The 13,170-nt window shown below is 46.4% G+C and overlaps 1 long non-coding RNA gene across 1 annotated transcript; it reads left to right on the top strand.

The window, feature by feature from the left end:
- Positions 1 to 2,167: 2,167 nt before the first annotated feature.
- LOC116358669 (uncharacterized) lies at positions 2,168 to 11,942 on the top strand. The gene is made up of 4 exons (XR_004206451.1): positions 2,168 to 2,527; positions 10,540 to 10,687; positions 10,773 to 10,882; positions 11,000 to 11,942. It is a non-coding gene; the product is annotated as an uncharacterized LOC116358669 (long non-coding RNA).
- The last annotated feature ends 1,228 nt before the right edge of the window (positions 11,943 to 13,170 follow it).

Raw genomic sequence — 13,170 nt, 5'->3', positions numbered from 1 at the left:
CATTCGATTATTTCCCCCTTGATGGAACACCTACTTAAAAGCCATTTATTGAAAATACTGGGCCAATTACAAACAGTTAGTATTTTATTTTATTTTTTTAACCTTTATTTTACTAGGCAAGTCAGTTAAGAAGAAATTCTTATTTTCAATGACGGCCTAGGAACAGTGGGTTAACTGCCTGTTCAGGGGCAGAACGACAGATTTGTACCTTGTCAGCTCAGGGATTTGAACTTGCAACCTTCCGGTTACTAGTCCAACGCTCTAACCACTAGACTACCCTGCCTCCCCGTATTGAGTTTCCTTCAAAACATCCAGTCTGAAAATTAATATGATTTATTTTTATTTTTCACTATTCATCAAAATGTTAACTTTTCAGAATAACTGTTATGTACCTCTTTGATGTATTTTCATGCTGTCAGACATACCTCTTCCCCTGAGGAAGTTTCTGCAGTTCCCTGGTGTACGGTTGTCCATCTAATCAACACTCATGGTAATGTGATTTAGTAGGAAATGGTTCTTTCTCTCCTTTCTCTCTGTCCCCTCCTCCTCTCATTCAGACAGGGTTCTTTTATAGACTCTCATTCTCTCCTTCTGCTGCCAAGCTTTTCTTCTGACAGACAGATACAATGTTCCTCCAGACTGCTGTGGCTGTTCTCACGCTTTCTGCTTCGACATTAAGAAAACATTTTTATTTTCTCCTGCCCATCTCTCCCCCTCTCTCCCTCTGTTTCTCTATCTCCCATTCCTTTGTGTTCTCTCTTTCTCATCTCTCTCTCTCTCTCTTTCTCATCTCTCTCTCTCTCTCTCTCTTTCTCATCTCTCTCTCTCTCTCTCTTTCTCCATCTCTCTCTCTCTCTCTCTCTCTCTCTCTCTCTCTCTCTCTCTCTGCCCATCTCTCCCCCTCTCTCCCTCTGTTTCTCTATCTCCCATTCCTTTGTGTTCTCTCTTTCTCATCTCTCTCTCTCTCTTTCTCCATCTCTCTCTCTCTCTCTCTCTCTCTGTATCTCTCTCTCTCTCTCTCTCTCTCTCTCTCTCTCTCTCTCTCTCTCTCTCTCTCTCTCTCTCTCTCTCTCTCTTTCTCCATCTCTCTCTCTCTCTCTTTTTCTTTCTCTCTCTCTGCCCATCTCTCCCCTCTCTCCCCTCTGTTTCTCTTTATTTCTCTTTCTACCTCTACCTTTCCCTCTCTCGTTCCCTCACTCTCTCTCAACAATGTCAGTCCATCTACCTCTTCTTTCTCTCCAGTGACGCTCCCTCCCCTCTGCTTTCTCTCTCTCCTCGTCAACCAATGCCAAAAAACATTGAATGAAACCCTCTCCTCCTCTCTCCCCAGCCCCTCCCTCTTCCTCCGCTTCCCTCAGACAGGCATGCAGAACGTGCCCTGACTACCAGTCCTGTCTGTCGTTTAATTACTAATTACATACGCACTGACACCTCGCTCTACTGCTCCCTCTTTTCAGCCTGCAGGAAAACAAGATCTCTCTCTCTCTCTTTCACCCACATATCTCTTTCTCCCCATCTCCCATTCTCTCCACCTCTCTCTCTCTCCCCTATCTCTCCTCACCTCTCTTTTCTCTCCTCTCCCCCCTCTCTCTATCTCTCTCTCCTCACCTCGCTTTCTCTCTCTCCCTTTCCCCCTGTCTCCACCTCTCTCTCTCCACCTCTCTCTTTCCACCTCTCTCGCTCTCTCTCTCTCTGTCTCGCTCACTCTTTCTCTCTCACTCTCTTGCTCTCTCTCTGCCCATCTCTCCCCCTCTCGCTCTCAATCTCTCTCTCTCTCTCTCTCTCTCTCTCTCTCTCTCTCTCTCTCTCTCTCTCTCTCTCTCTCTCTCTCTCTCTCTATCTTCCACTCTCTCTCCCTCTCCCCTCTCTCCCTCTCTCTCTTTTTTTCCCTCTCTCTCTCTCTCTCTCTCTCTCTCTCTCTCTTGCTCTCTCTGCCCAACTCTCTCCCTCTCCCCGTTCCCCTTCTCTCTGAATCCCTCTCTCTAAATTCAATTCAACGGGCTTTATTGGCATGGGAAGCATGTTTACATTGCCTAAGCAAGTGAAAGAGATAATAAACAAAAGCGAAATAAACAAAAATAAATATAAATATCACGTTTTGAGGCAAGACCCAGATGCAGACAACATCAAATTAACATCAGTTTACTAATCCAACAGGGAAATGCAAAAGACAGGTCTGAAAACAGGAGACAAAGGGCATGAAAGGGGATGTATGTGAAGGACAACAGAAGTTGAACAACATGAAAGGGGATGTATGAGAAGGACAACAGAAGTTGAACAACATGAAAGGGGATGTATGCGAAGGGCAACAGAAGTTGAACAGCAGAGGAGGTAATCATTTTGGATAAACAGGGGGGAGGGGTTTGTGGGATTCCACCCAGAGGGGCATATCCCATGGTGGACAGCCGGGGAGCTGGGGTCCGATGGCGATCCGCTTGTCGTCAATATCTGGAGGTGGTCTTGAAGAGGGCCGACCGGGCTGTCCTCCAAGTACGACGACAGCGACGGACAAACGTCTGGGCAGAAGGTACGCTGATCTCTTCTTCCTGCTCGGTGAAGAGCAGGGGATGATACAACAGGTTACACGTCTTGCTGCTGTGATGGCACACTGCGCTATTTCACCCAATAGATATGGGAGTTTATCAAAATTGGATTCGTTTGTAAATTCTTTGTGGGTCTGTGTAATCTGAGGGAAATCTATGTCTCTAATATGGTCATACATTGGGCAGGAGGTTAGGAAGTGCAGCTTAGTTTCCACCTCATTTTGTGGGCAGTGTTCACATAGCCTGTCTTCTCTTGAGAGCCAGGTCTGCCTACGGCAGCCTTTCTCAATAGCAAGGCTATGCTCACTGAGTCTGTACATAGTCAAAGCTTTGCTTAATTTTGTGTCAGTGACAGTGGTCAGGTATTCTGCCACCATGTACTCTCTGTTTAGGGACAAATAGCATTCTAGTTTGCTCTGGTTTTTTTGTGAATTATTTTCAATGTATCAAGTAATTATCTTTTTGTTTTCTCATGATTTGTTTGGGTCTAATTGTGTTGCTGTCCTGGGGCTCTGTGGGGTCTAATTGTGTTGCTGTCCTGGGGCGCTGTGGGGTCTAATTGTGTTGCTGTCCTGGGGCTCTGTGGGGTCTAATTGTGTTGCTGTCCTGGGGCGCTGTGGGGTCTAATTGTGTTGCTGTCCTGGGGCTCTGTGGGGTCTAATTGTGTTGCTGTCCTGGGGCTCTGTGGGGTCTAATTGTGTTGCTGTCCTGGGGCGCTGTGGGGTCTAATTGTGTTGCTGTCCTGGGGCGCTGTGGGGTCTGCTTGTGTTTGTGAACGGAGCCCCAGGACCAGCTTGCTTAGGGGACTCTTCTCCAGGTTCATCACTCTGTAGGTGATGGCTTTGTTATGGAAGGTTTGGGAATCGCTTCCTTTTAGGTGGTTGTAGAATTGAAAGGCTCTTTTCTGGATTTTGATAATTAGTGGGTATCGGCCTAATTCTGCTCTGCATGCATTATTTGGTGTCTGCGTTGTACACTGAGGATGTTTTTGCAGAATTCTGCGTGCAGAGTCTCAATTTGGTGTTTGTCCCATTTTGTGAAGTCTTGGTTGGTGAGCGGACCCCAGACTTCACAACCATATAGGACAATGGGTTCTATAACTGATTCAAGTATTTTTAGCCAGATGCTAATTGGTATGTCGAACTTTATGTTCCTTTTGATGGCGTAGAAGGCCTTCTCTCTCCATGCTACTTGCCACGCAAGTTTCTGTCTGTGGCTCTGTGTGGTTTTGACTCTTCCTCCCTTCACCAGAGAATCATCCATAGAAACCCTCATCACACCTCATGCTGACTGCAACGATCTCTAGTCATTCGTATGTAAAACAGCATCTGAATCAAGTGACAGACCTCTTAGTTAGAAAAAACAAAAACATGTTAATTATTTTATATCAAAACAAAAAACATTTTATTTGTCACATGCGCGGAATACAACAGGACCTTACCCACAATGCAGTTCAAAAAATTGAGTAAAGGAAATATTTACTAAATAAACTAAAGTAAAAAATAAATAAAAAAGTAACACAATAAAATAACAGTAACGAGACTAAATACATACAGGGGGTACTGGTACAGAGTCAATGTGGAGGCTATATGCAGGGGGTACTGGTACAGAGTCAATGTGGAGGCTATATACAGGGGGTACCTGTACAGAGTCAATGTGGAGGCTATATACAGGGGGTACTGGTACAGAGTCAATGTGGAGGCTATATGCAGGGGGTACTGGTACAGAGTCAATGTGGAGGCTATATACAGGGGGTACCGGTACAGAGTCAATGTGGAGGCTATATACAGGGGGAACCGGTACAGAGTTAATGTGGAGCCTATATACAGGGGGTACCGGTACAGAGTCAATGTGGAGGCTATATACAGGGGGAACCGGTACAGAGTTAATGTGGAGCCTATATACAGGGGGTACCGGTACAGAGTCAATGTGAAGGCTATATACAGGGGGTAACGGTACAGAGTCAATGTGGAGGCTATATACAGGGGGAACCGGTACAGAGTTAATGTGGAGCCTATATACAGGGGGTACCGGTACAGAGTCAATGTGGAGGCTATATACAGGGGGTAACGGTACAGAGTCAATGTGGAGGCTATATACAGGGGGTACCGGTACAGAGTCAATGTGGAGGCTATATACAGGGGGTACCGGTACAGAGTCAATGTGGAGGCTATATACAGGGGGAACCGGTACAGAGTTAATGTGGAGCCTATATACAGGGGGTACCGGTACAGAGTCAATGTGGAGGCTATATACAGGGGGTAACGGTACAGAGTCAATGTGGAGGCTATATACAGGGGGTACCGGTACAGAGTCAATGTGGAGGCTATATACAGGGGGTACTGCTACAGAGTCAATGTGGAGGCTATATACAGGGGGTACCGGTACAGAGTCAATGTGGAGGCTATATACAGGGCGTACCGGTACAGAGTCAATGTGGAGGCTATATACAGGGGGGTACCGGTACAGAGTCAATGTGGAGGCTATATACAGGGGGTACCGGTACTGAGTCAATGTGGAGGCTATATACAGGGGGTACCGGTACAGAGTCAATGTGGAGGCTATATACAGGGGGTACCGGTACACAGTCAATGTGGAGGCTATATACAGGGGGTACCGGTACAGAGTCAATGTGGAGGCTATATACAGGAGGGTACCGGTACAGAGTCAATGTGGAGGCTATATACAGGGGGTACCGGTACAGAGTCAATGTGGAGGCTATATACAGGGGGTACCGGTACACAGTCAATGTGGAGGCTATATACAAGGGGTACCGGTACAGAGTCAATGTGGAGGCTATATACAGGGGGTACCGGTACAGAGTCAATGTGGAGGCTATATACAGAAGGTACCGATACAGAGTCAATGTGGAGACTATATACAGGGGGGTACTGGTACAGAGTCAATGTGGAGGCTATATACAGGGGGTACTGGTACAGAGTCAATGTGGAGGCTATATGCAGGGGGTACCGGTACAGAGTCAATGTGGAGGCTATATACAGAAGGTACCGATACTGTAACGGCGTTCTTCGTTTGTTGAGAGAGAGTCGGACCGAAATGCAGCGTGGTGGTTACTCATGTCTTTAATGAAGGAAAAGTGACGATACATGAAATAACAAAATAAATACAAAAAAACAACAAACGGAACGTGAAACTTATTACAGCCTATCTGGTGAAACTACACAGAGACAGGAACAATCACCCACGAAAGACAAAGCGAAACTCAGGCTACCTAAATACGGTTCCCAATCAGAGGCAACGAGAATCACCTGACAGCTGATTGAGAACCGCCTCAGGCAGCCAAGCCTATACAACACCCCTAATCAGCCGCGATCCCAAATACTACAAACCCCAATACGAAATACAACACGTAAACCCCTGTCACACCCTGGCCTGACCAAATATATAACGAAAACACAAATCACTAAGACCAAGGCGTGACAGAACCCCCCCCCCAAGGTGCGGACTCCCGGACGCACCTCAAAACCAAAGGGAGGGTCCGGGTGGGCGTCTGTCATTGGTGGCGGCTCCGGCTCCTTGCAGACTGACAGCTCTGGCTGCTTCATGCAGACTGACAGCTCTGACTGCTCCATGCAGGCTGACAGCTCCTTGCAGACTGGCAGCTCCTTGCAGACTGACAGCTCCTTGCAGACTGACAGCTCCCTGCAGACTGGCAGCTCCTTGCAGACTGACAGCTCTGACTGCTCCATGCAGGCTGACAGCACCTTGCAGACTGGCAGCTCCTTGCAGACTGACAGCTCCTTGCAGACTGGCAGCTCCTTGCAGACTGACAGCTCTAACTGCTCCATGCAGGCTGACAGCACCCTGCAGATTGGCAGCTCAGGCTGCTTCAAACAGGCAGGAGGCTCCGGCAGCGCTGTAGAGAAGAAAGGCTCTGATAGCGCTGAACAGGAGGGAGACTCCGACAGCGCAGGAGAGGAGGAAAACGCTGGCTGCGCTGAACAGGCGGGAGACTCCGACAGCGCAGGAGGGAAGGAAGGCTCTGGCTGTGCTGAACAGGCGGGAGACTCCGACAGAGCAGGAGGGAAGGAAGGCTCTGGCTGTGCTGAACAGGCGGGAGACTCCGACAGAGCAGGAGAGGCGAGGCGCACTGTAGGCCTGATGCGTTTTGCGGGCACTGGTAATACTGGAGCGAGGACACGCACAGGAAGCCTGGTGCGGGGAACTGCTACCGGAGGACTGGTGTGTGGAGGTGGCACAGGATGTGCAAGGCTAGGGATGTGCACAGGAGGCCTGGTGCGTGAGGCTGGCACCAACTTCACCAGCCGACTAACACACACCTCAGGACGAGTATGGAGCGCTAACTCAGGTGCCATCAAATCCCCGACACGATCCGTCGGACGAATATGATATCTATAGCACCAAGCTACCAACTCCCTCATTTACTCTCCACTCTACTTTCCCCATTAACTCCTTCACAGTCTCATCTTCGCTCACCTCTAACACCGGCTCTGGTTCTGGTCTCCTCCTTGGCTCCTCACGATAAACAAGGAGAGTTGGCTCAGGTCCATCTCCTGACTCAGCCACTCTCCCTCTAAGCCCCCCCCCCAATACATTTTTGGGGCTGCTTTTCGGGCTTCGCTCTGCGCCGCCGTGTCTTTCTTTTCTCCAACTCCATTCGCCTATAGCCTTCTTCGCACTGCTCCAGCGAATCCCATGCGGGCTCCTGCACTCTCTCTGGGTCGGCCGCCCACCTGTCGATTTCTTCCCACGTCGTATACTCCATGCCATCCAATACGTCTTCCCATGTCCATTCCTCCTTTCGCTTTTCCTGCGGTCGCTGCCTGTAACCACGCCACTCGGTCCGTGTGTGGTGGGTGATTCTGTAACGGTATTCTTCGTTTGTTGAGAGAGAGTCGGACCGAAATGCAGCGTGGTGGTTACTCATGTCTTTAATGAAGGAAAAGTGACGGTACATGAAATAACAAAATAAATACAAAAAAACAACAAACGGAACGTGAAACTTATTACAGCCTATCTGGTGAAACTACACAGAGACAGGAACAATCACCCACGAAAGACAAAGCGAAACTCAGGCTACCTAAATACGGTTCCCAATCAGAGGCAACGAGAATCACCTGACAGCTGATTGAGAACCGCCTCAGGCAGCCAAGCCTATACAACACCCCTAATCAGCCGCGATCCCAAATACTACAAACCCCAATACGAAATACAACACGTAAACCCCTGTCACACCCTGGCCTGACCAAATATATAACGAAAACACAAATCACTAAGACCAAGGCGTGACAGATACAGAGTCAATGTGGAGGCTATATACAGGGGGTACCGGTACAGAGTCAATGTGGAGGCTATATACAGGGGGTACCGGTACAGAGTCAATGTGGAGGCTATATACAGGGGGTACTGGTACAGAGTCAATGTGGAGGCTATATACAGGGGGTACCGGTACAGAGTCAATGTGGAGGCTATATACAGGGCGTACCGGTACAGAGTCAATGTGGAGGCTATATACAGGGGGTACCGGTACAGAGTCATTGTGGAGGCTATATATAGGGGGTACCGGTACTGAGTCAATGTGGAGGCTATATACAGGGGGTACCGGTACAGAGTCAATGTGGAGGCTATATACAGGGGGTACCGGTACACAGTCAATGTGGAGGCTATATACAGGGGGTACCGGTACAGAGTCAATGTGGAGGCTATATACAGGGGGTACCGGTACATAGTCAATGTGGAGGCTATATACAGGGGGTACCGGTACTGAGTCAATGTGGAGGCTATATACAGGTGTTACTCGTACAGAGTCAATTTGGAGGCTATATACAAAAGGTACCGATACAGAGTCAATGTGGAGGCTATATACAGGGGGTACCGGTACAGAGTCAATGTGGAGGCTATATACAGGGGGTACCGGTACAGAGTCAATGTGGAGACTATATACAGGGGGTACCGGTACAGAGTCAATGTGGAGGCTATATACAGGGGGTACTGGTACAGAGTCAATGTGGAGGCTATATACAGGGGGTACCGGTACAGAGTCAATGTGGAGACTATATAGAGGGGATACCGGTACAGAGTCAATGTGGAGGCTATATACAGGGGGTACTGGTACAGAGTCAATGTGGAGGCTATATACAGGAGGTACTGGTACCGAGTCAATGTGGAGGCTATATACAGGGGGTACCGGTACTGAGTCAATGTGGAGGCTATATACAGGGGGTACCTGTACAGAGTCAATGTGGAGACTATATACAGGAGGTACCCGTACTGAGTCAATGTGGAGGCTATATACAGAAGGTACCGATACAGAGTCAATGTGGAGGCTATATACAGGGGATACCGGTACAGAGTCAATGTGGAGGCTATATACAGGGGGTACCCGTACAGAGTCAATGTGGAGGCTATATACAGGGGGTACCTGTACAGAGTCAATGTGGAGACTATATAGGAGGTACCCGTACTGAGTCAATGTGCGGGGGTTACCGGTTAGTCAAAGTCATTGAGGTAATGTACATGTAGGTAGAGGTAAAGTGACCATGCATAGATAATAAACAGTGAGTAGCAGCAATGTACATAAGGGGGGGGGAAGTGATGTACTGGGCCGTACGCACTACCCTCAGTAGCGCTTATGATCGGTTGCCAAGCAGTTGCCATACCAGACAACGATGCAACCGGTCAAGATTTATAATAAATATCTTACTACACTTTTAAACATGAACACAATGATACAATAAGAGTTTTGACCTCACTGTGACCTCCGACCTCTCTAGTTCTTTCAAATATGTCGTCCTTCATCTTTGTATTTTCCAGAAGAACACAAGGATAAGACGAAGACACTTTTCTCCTTTACCTCAATAGCTTTCTGTCTTAATTCATGTTCCCTGCTTCATCAGCTCACGCTGCAGTGTAATGCTGCGCTCTCTCTCTCTCTCTGTGTGTGTGTGTCTGGGATGTGTGTGTTTGTGTATGTGTGAGTGTGTGTGTATGTGTGAGTGTGTGTGTGTATGTGTGAGTGTGCCTGTGTGTGTGTGAGAGAGAGAGAGAGAGAGAGCAGAAGATGCGTGGTAGATTGGACCAGCGGGGGAACCCACTCACACCCAGTAGACTAGCTGTTTCAATCCCATAATGTCCTTTCTGCTCTGCTCTCACTCCCTGTGTAACAATATGCAGTTCTTTGCAGGCGGGAACATCAATTTTCACTCTGTATTCTGCTTATGTGAAATTGATATGTCAGATAAGGGAAAATGACCCTGTTAGGAGAGCATGATTAAAACTAGACACTCTTACAAGAAAAAGTGAAGTCAAGAAAAGGATAACACCTTGAAAACCTCTTTTAAGGTGTTCCATGTAGAACCCTTTTGTGTTCCATGTAGAACCCTTTTGTGTTCTATGTAGAACCCTTTTGTGTTCCATGTAGAACCCTTTTGTGTTCCATGTAGAACCCTTTTGTGTTCCATGTAGAACCCCTTTGTGTTCCATGTAGAACCCATTTGTGTTCCATGTAGAACCCTTTTGTGTTCCATGTAGAACCCTTTTGTGTTCCATGTAGAACCCTTTTGTGTTCCATGTAGAACCCATTTGTGTTCCATGTAGAACCCTTTTGTGTTCCATGTAGAACCCTTTTGTGTTCCATGTAGAACCCATTTGTGTTCCATGTAGAACCCTTTTGTGTTCCATGTAGAACCCCTTTGTGTTCCATGTAGAACCCATTTGTGTTCCATGTAGAACCCTTTTGTGTTCCATGTAGAACCCTTTTGTGTTCCATGTAGAACCCTTATGTGTTCCATGTAGAACCCTGTTGTGTTCCATGTAGAACCCTTTTGTGTTCCATGTAGAACCCTTATGTGTTCCATGTAGAACCCCTTTGTGTTCCATGTAGAACCCTTTTTTAGAACCCTTTTGTGTTCCATGTAGAACACCTTATGTGTTCCATGTAGAACCCTTTTGTTTTCCATGTAGAACCCTTTTGTGTTCCATGTAGAACCCTCTGCGCTCTCTCGCTCTCTCACAGGGATAAATACACTGGGGTAAAATAAGCGACCCCTGAATGGGGTGGAGACAATCACAGGAACAGGTGAAACAGATCAGGGCGTGACAGCCATCCCATGTGACAAAAGCAGCGGTGTGGCGTCTCTACAAGGAATCGATGAAAACACTTGGTATGTCAAGCATAAACACATTCTGATTATTTAATTGACCGCCAACACGATTTGGCACTGCTTTTATTGACCTCACATCCCACAGCTGGTTGGACTGGAGGATGATACGGTGCTGGTGGAAAGCTATGGCTGGCAACAACACCTGACTCTGTACTTCAGGCCACTGACACAGATCAAGCAATAGCAGCACTTCAGGTTGAATATCCTTTTCATTGCATTGTATGCGGTTATTCTTCTTCTCTAAACTTGGAAGGTGAATTGATCTGCAAGGTTGTAATGACTTATTTTTTTTGGTTCTTTCCTGTTTTACAGCTTCAAAGCTCTGGAGCATGGTGTTGTTGTCGCCAAGGAGCGTTCGGACTCAGTCTGCGCAACGATGACGTCCTTCCTCCCATAGATGGTCCGTCTGTACAAGCACCACCTGGACTGTACAAGCACACCGCTAGACAAACTTAGATTTTTGAGAAGATCAGGGAGTTTTTGCGACGAAGAGGCAATGGGACATCACATGTCCTGACCCAAAGTCGAGGGCAGGACAGAAACAGGCTCTCCGAAGATAGATTCCCTTGTTCATGCCTAGTTCGGACGGACCAGTCATCACCACTGTCCGCAGTGCCTCTATTAATTAAAATGACTCTCTCCTAACACACACACACACACACACACACACACACACACACACACACACACACACACACACACACACACACACACACACACACACACACACACATACGTTGCTGCTACTATTTTTTATCCTGCTGCTCAGCCACTTTACCACTGATTGTATGCATATAAACCTAACTACCTCGTCTATCACTATCGCTATTGATATTGTTGGTATTGTACATACTGTATTTTATTTATAGTGACGCTGTACATTTCTGATATTGCATCTATGCAAGTAACCATTTGGCTGTACCGCAGGTAAAGCAATTTAATTGATGAAGACATCGCAGATGAAGTTATGTGTAACATTAGAGAGGTTTTCTCAGAAAGCCACTTCGCATCGCTAGTTCTGTAGAGACCCATCCACGTAGCAAGACTTAGCAACAAACAAAAAAATATATTATAAAAATAAATATATATATATAAAATGAATATTGATATGTGCGTTCGTAACATGATTTTGTGACATACCACAACAATATTCAACAATATACAGTGCCTTGCGAAAGTATTCGGCATGCCCAATTTTTCAGTTTGTGATTTGTTGAAAAAGTTTGAAATATCCAATAAATGTCGTTCCACTTCATGATTGTGTCCCACTTGTTGTTGATTCTTCACAAAAAAAATACAGTTTTATATCTTTATGTTTGAAGCCTGAAATGTGGCAAAAGGTCGCAAAGTTCAAGGGGGCCGAATACTTTCGCAAGGCACTGTATATACAACAATATTCGTGTGACCGTATCAAGTGTCCCACCACATAAATATATGTCGCCATGCATACTGTAAACGTGCAGCTCACTCGAGTTTTAACTCAGGTTGCATGGCCTTAACTCCTGTATGGAATACTATGAGATAAGTGCGTGTGTCACAGTATATACAGTAGGCGAATGCTGCACCACCGAGAGCATCCTGACTAGTTGCATCACTGCCTGGTATGGCAACTGCTCGGTCTCTGAGCAAGGCACGACAGAGGATAGTGCGTACGGCCCACTACATCACTGGGGCCAAGATTTCTGCCATCAAGGCCCCCACCCTTTTTACGCTGCTGCTACTCTCTGGTTATTATCTATGCATAGTCACTTTAACTCTACCTACATATACATGTTACCACAATTACATGTACTGTACATATTATCTCAATTACCTCGACTAACCTGTACCTCAGCACATTGACTCTTTACCGGTACCCCCTGTATACAGCCCCCACATTGACTCTGTAACATACCCCCTGTATATAGCCTCCACATTGACTCTGTACCGGTACCTCCCTGTATATAGCCTCCACATTGACTCTGTACCGGTACCTCCCTGTATATATATATATATTTTTTTTTTTACCTTTATTTTACTAGGCAAGTCAGTTAAGAACAAATTCTTATTTTCAATGATGGCCTAGGAACAGTGGGTTAACTGCCTGTTCAGGGGCAGAACGACAGATTTTGTACCTTGCCAGCTCGGGGATTTGAACTTGCAACCTTTCGGTTACTTGTCCAATGCTCTAACCACTAGGCTACCCTGCCGCCTCGCTACTGTTATATTACTGCTGCTCTTTAATTACTTATTATTTTTTATTTAATATCTTACTTATCTATTTTTTACTTAATCTTTCTAGCCATTTTTCCAGCCTCGACAACATTCCACTGAAAAGGCAGCGCCCGAAATTCAAAAATATTTTTTTGAAATATGTAACATTCACACATTAACAAGTCCAATACAGCAAATGAAACATAACCATCTTGTTAATCTACCCATCATGTCTCATTTCAAAAATGCTTTACAGCTAAAGCACAACATATGATTATGTTAGATCACCA

Source organism: Oncorhynchus kisutch, linkage group LG30 (genome assembly GCF_002021735.2).
Source record: "Oncorhynchus kisutch isolate 150728-3 linkage group LG30, Okis_V2, whole genome shotgun sequence".
Lineage (NCBI taxonomy): Eukaryota > Metazoa > Chordata > Actinopteri > Salmoniformes > Salmonidae > Oncorhynchus > Oncorhynchus kisutch.
The sequence above is the reverse complement of the archived record's forward strand: the minus strand, read 5'-3'. Positions and strand labels throughout refer to the sequence as shown.